Source organism: Cibotium barometz, chromosome 16, assembly GCF_041138505.1.
Source record: "Cibotium barometz isolate CiBa-2024 chromosome 16, ASM4113850v1, whole genome shotgun sequence".
In the NCBI taxonomy this organism is placed as follows: Eukaryota; Viridiplantae; Streptophyta; class Polypodiopsida; order Cyatheales; family Cibotiaceae; genus Cibotium; species Cibotium barometz.
This window is the reverse complement of record NC_141061.1, coordinates 60,323,367-60,329,358: the sequence shown is the minus strand read 5'-3', so window position 1 is coordinate 60,329,358 and position 5,992 is coordinate 60,323,367.

The window sequence follows — 5,992 nt, the reverse complement described above, 5'->3', positions numbered from 1 at the left end:
TACTATTCACACCTCAACACCATATCTTACATACACTCCACTTGACATCACTTCACTATCACGTGACCGGCCCCCGAAAAATTTATTTTTTGCTGTCGCAGCTACCGGTTATTTATCTTTATCACTCCACAACCGCACACCTGAAAAAACCCCTAAACCCTAAACCTTTGCTATCATGGTGCTTTTGAACACTATCCCAGAGGCAGCAAACGAAGGTCAAGACAACCCTTCTACCAGCCAGGGAGCGTTTCAATTTGCTAGTGGAGAAAGAGAACGTGCTAAGCGAAGAATGGATGATTCCATAGATACTGGTAATGCACAAAACCAATACAGGTTTACACTTGGTGCTTCACCATCATCCTATGATCACCTTTTTGCTCTACCTACTCTTCCCATCGCTCAACCTTCTCACCTTAAAGATTTCTTGAAGAAGTCTATCGACGAGGAGTACAAGAAGATGTTTTTAGCTTTTGAGAAAAGTCAAGCTTACCTGAAAAAGCTTAGAGAGCAAAGAGAAGAAGGCACCGTACCTAACAGTCTTTGACTCAAACCACCCCGCCTTACTGTGCAAGATGAACAAGGACAGGCCTTTCTCAATCAAACTCTACAAGATCTTTGTAAAAATTACAGGAGCAGGTGCTTGGAAGTCCTCATTGAAGCCCAGGCAAAGCTGGTAGAGAATCAAGAAAAGAAGCTGGATGCTTATGCCTCCACTTTTGAAGCCAGTCTCTAAGAAATCCTGAACCTCATGGCTGCTTTAGATTTCATGGACAGCCCACACGCTTTATGGGAAAACACCATGAAGACTTGGAAGAACAAGCTGCTCAAAGATTTCAAAACTGCCATAAATAATTTCAGGGTCTCTCATCTCCTTAACTCTAAGATCAAGCAAGCTGCTTTCACCAAGAGGAAAGCTCCACAGGATCAAGCCATGGGAGATGCAGAATCTCTTCCTACTGAACCCTCTATAGCCAAGCTAGTCAAAGAGCAAGTTCAGAAGCAAGTTCAAGCACAGATCAACAAGCTAAAGAAATGTCTAGCAAATGACACAGGTGGGACAAAAAAAAAACGAAAAGATAATCCACAAAAGAAAAGCCATAACAATAGCCAGAACAACAACAAGAAGAAAACTAGAAGCAACCAAGCTTCTAAAAAAGGCAATCAACAGAAAGACCGGCAAAACAACCACCAAGGTAAGCAGCAGGGAAACAAGCCAAATAAAGGCAAGTCTACCCAGCCAAAAAACCAGCGGGGAAACCGGCAAGGGGGTGGAAATCAACCTCAAAGGAAGAAGACTTCCATCCCCTCCTCTGCACAGCCTTCCTCTTCTCGACAAGGCCGCAATGCCCAGAAATCTGGTTTGGGACAGAAACAAAATCGACAAAATTCACGAAGCAGATCCGTCCACGGAGCCGATCTCGGTCTCGAAATCCCCGGCGTTCAGGCACCTCTTCTGGCTCCCTCTCCAAGATCCCGAGCGCTATGCTCTATTGCTTTTCTCTAGAAAGACCCCAACTGAGGTGGATCAGTGTGTTTAAAACACTGCCATCCACAATCTCTCTCAGTACAAGCTTTCATTTAGCGATAAAAAGCTTCTAGGACTTGGTTTGGGATATATTCCTCCGTCAAAGTTTCCGGATTCAACACATCTAACCAAAGACTATGATAATTTTGCAAGACAACTTCGTCTTCGATGGTTTTTCAGAAATGCACCAGATAGACCTCTTCCTCCTTTTCGAGTTGCAAACCCGAATTGGAATCCTTCTAAAGTTTATCAGCCTCTGGAAGACATCATCAACACTGGAAGAGTCATACTTCAAAATTCAATCTCTTCATGTGAGCGACTTCCTCAGAACAAGCTTCCGCTTCATTTGAGAAGAGCCCTTAACAGATTGATAAAGAACCATAACATCATTATCAAGCCAGCAGATAAAAACCTTGGTTTGGTAATTCTTGATAAATCATGGTATCTTAATGAAGGTGATCGGCAACTTCTAGATCAACAGGTCTATCTCCCAGTCACCCAAGCTCCATTGATTGAACTGTTTGATAGGCTTGCTTGCATTTGGCAAAAGTCTAGTGTGCTCTCAAGGGATGAAGCAAAGTTTATTTTGCAGAAGCCAGAGCAAGGGTTCAGAGTTTGCTCTCTTTATTTCTTGCCCAAAATCCACAAACCTACAGTGGTCGGAAGGCCAATCTGCTCTTACAATGGCTTTGTTTTTGAGAATGCGTCTATATGGCTTCATCATAAGCTTTTCCCCATTCTCCTCCAACAAAAGCAACATCTAAAAGACTCCCTCACTCTGATTAAAGAGTTATCTGAGCTTCATCTACCACAAGAAATTATCCTCTTCACATTTGATGTGGAATCTCTGTACCCCAGTATTCCGACCAATGAAGGACTGCATGCCCTCAAGATGATGATACAGGGTGACTTTAACCATGTAGAGCTCAACCTCATCATGACAATTGCCTCTCTTGTTCTCAAGAACCACTATCTTGAGTTTAATGGCACTTTTTGGCATCAAATCAGAGGCACTGCTATGGGCAGTAATTTTGCTGTTGTCTATGCCTGCCTTTTTCTATGTTATTTAGAAAACCTTCAAGAACAGGTACATCCCACACCAGAGCTACTCTACTACAAAAGATACATTGATGACACTTTAGGTTTTTGGCATGGGTCTCACACCACTTTGCTTCAACATCTTAGCAATTATGCAATAGATCTTCAGGAGCATATCAAGATAACACATCTCCAATTCATCTGTGGATTTTTTGGACATTCACCTCTTCAAAGGTACTAATTTTCAAACCACAAGAAAGCTTTCTACTAGTTGTTTTCAGAAATAGCTGAACAGGTATCAATACCTCCCTTTCTCTTCCTGGCACCCTAGTCATCAAAAAGAAGCCTTCATCATTGGAGAACTTAAGCGTTATGTCATTAGGGAAAGCACGCTTCAAAGCTACATCAAGCTAAAGCTTTTGTTTTTCCAACGACTTCGAGGTAGAGGATATCCTGATTCTCTCCTTCGGAAAACTTTCAGCAAGATCAAGTACAATATGCGAACAGCTCTACTTCTAAAGGCTTCCAATCGAGAAACCTCTTCGAGTAAGCGGATCCCCCTAGTTCTTAAGCTTGACTACTCCAAGTACACCAAAGCTTTAAACTTGTTGGCCTCTCTAAACCCTAAACTTTTTCGGCTTTGCCAATGAAATCCCGAGCTGAAGCATATACATAGACCTATGATTTGCTAGAGAAATCCAAGGAAACTGCGCTCCTATCTTGTTAGATCAAGGTTTTGAACCTCTAATTTGTAACTTTCTATTTTTAGTAAGTACTATTTTTAGCGTGGACCCACCTTTGTAAAGCAACCCTTGGGAGCATCGGCTTAACAGCATATGAGACCTCCCATGCTTGGTTCTGCTATCGGAAAAACCCTCCACCTATTTTATGCATCTCTCTAGTCTTATGTAAATTATTTTTGCATGTAGAGTCAACATGTCCACTCTAGCCTAATGGTTAAGGCTTGTGACGCTAATGAAAGGGGTTATGAGTTCAAAACCCATAGCTTGCATGAGATGCTATTGAGATTCTTTTACTTATTTAGAGAGCTCTTCTATCCGATTCGAGCGCCGTTTGTTGCGTTGGGTTCTTCATGTCCTAAGCTTGCTTTTTCACAACAAAAGGCTGAATTATCCCACATGCAAAGAGGCAAAAGCTAGCCCTTCCCTCTCTACATAAGGGAGAGCTCTCATTCTTGTAATCTCAAACTTGGGTGTTCCACTGAAGAGCTCACTCTAGAGCGAAACTAGTTTGGAACTACACCCTCAAGTTAATACAAGAAATCGACTTTTTAAGTCTTTCTTGTCTCTTAAATCAAATTTTGTCTTGTGTTTTGTGTATGTGAGGCACTTAGTCCTTTTTTGGGCTAGTAAAGTGTCTTTCTTGTGTGTGTGAGTAAGGCCATTGTTTTGGTGCTTAGCAAGAGGCACTTGGTCATTAATTTGGCTGGTTTAGTGTCTTTCTGCTGAGTATGCTCCTTCGATCTGGCATTATGTCATATTGCGTGGCATGCTAAGTGTCATTTCGATTGATGCACCTTCCCTTCCCCTTACCTTTATTTTTGAGGGCAACTAGTCGTTCTTTTGCGGCAAGTTGTTGTCCCCACGTCTTAGCCTTTGGTTTGGTGGGCAACTAGTCGTTTCTTTTGCGGCAAGTTGTTGTCCCCACATCTTAGCCTTTAGTTTGCGTGGGCAACTGGTCGTATTTTTCGCCTAGCTCTGTTGTCCTCGTGAGGTGGGATTTTGGACTTTTTGGTCATAGTGCGTGGCCATCTTAAGGTCATACTATTCACACCTCAACACCATATCTTACATACACTCCACTTGACATCACTTCACTATCACGTAACCGGCCCCCGAAAAATTTATTTTTTGCTGTTGCAGCCACCTTTAGCTGCCGCAGCTACCGGTTATTTATCTTTATCACTCCACAACCGCACACTTGAAAAAACCCCTAATCCCTGAACCCTAAACCCTAAACCCTAAACCCTAAACTTTTTCGGCTTTGCCAACAAAATCCCGAGCTGAAGCATATACCTAGACCTATGATTTGTTGGAGAAATGCAAGGAATCTCCGCTCCTATCTTGTCACATCAAGGTTTCGAACCTCTAATTTGTAACTTTTTATTTTTAGTAATTATTATTATTAGTAAGTACTATTTTTAGCGTGGACCCACCATGTAAAGCAACCGCGCACCTGAAAAAATCCCTAAACCCTAAACCCTAAACTTTTTCAGCTTTGCCAACAAAATCCCGAGCTGAAGCATATACCTAGACCTATGATTTGCTGGAGAAATGCAACGAATCTGCGCTTCTATCTTGTCAGATCAAGGTTTCGAACCTCTAATTTGTAACTTTCTATTTTTAGAAATTATTATTTTTAGTAAGTATTATTTTTAGCGTGGACCCACCATGTAAAGCAACCTTTGGGAGCATCGGCTTAACAGCATATTAGACCTCCCATTTTGGTTCTGCTATCGGGAAAACCCTCCACCTATTTTATGCATCTCTCTAGTCTTATGTAACTTATTTTTGCATGTAGAGTCAACATGTCCACTCTAGCCTAATGGTTAAGGCTTGTGACTCTAATGAAAGGGGTTATGAGTTCAAAACCCCTAGCTTGCATGAGATGCTATTGAGCTTCTTTTACTTGTTTAGAGAGCTCTACTTATCCGATTCGAGCGCCGTTTGTTGCATTGGGTTCTTCATGTCCTAAGCTTGCTTTTTCACAGCAAAAGGCTGAATTATCCCACATGCAAAGAGGCAAAAGCTAGCCCTCCCCTCTCTACATAAGGGAGAGCTCTCATTCTTTCTCAAACTTGGGTGTTCCACTGATGAAGAGCTCACTCTAGAGCGAAACTAGTTTGGAACTACACCCTCAAGTTAATACAAGAAATCGACTTTTTTAAGTCTTTTTTGTCTCTTAAATCAAATTTTGTCTTGTGTTTTGTGTATGTGAGGCACTTAGTCCTTTTTTGTGCTAGTAAAGTGTCTTTCTTATGTGTGTAAGTAAGGCCATTATTTGGTGCTTAGCAAGAGGCACTTGGTCATTAATTTGGCTGGTTTAGTGTCTTTCTGCTGAGTATGCTCCTTCGATCTGGCATAATGTCATATTGCGTGGCATGCTAAGTGTCATTTCGATTGATGCACCTTCCCTTCCCCTTACCTTTATTTTTGAGGGCAACTAGTCATTCTTTTGTGGCAAGTTGTTGTCCCCACGTCTTAGCCTTTGGTTTGGTGGGCAACTAGTCGTTTCTTTTGCGGCAAGTTGTTGTCCCCACATCTTAGCCTTTAGTTTGCGTGGGCAACTGGTCGTATTTTTCGGCTAGCTGTTGTCCTCGTGAGGTGGGATTTTGGACTTTTTGGTCATAGTGCGTGGCCATCTTAAGTTCATACTATTCACACCTCAACACCATATCTTACATACACA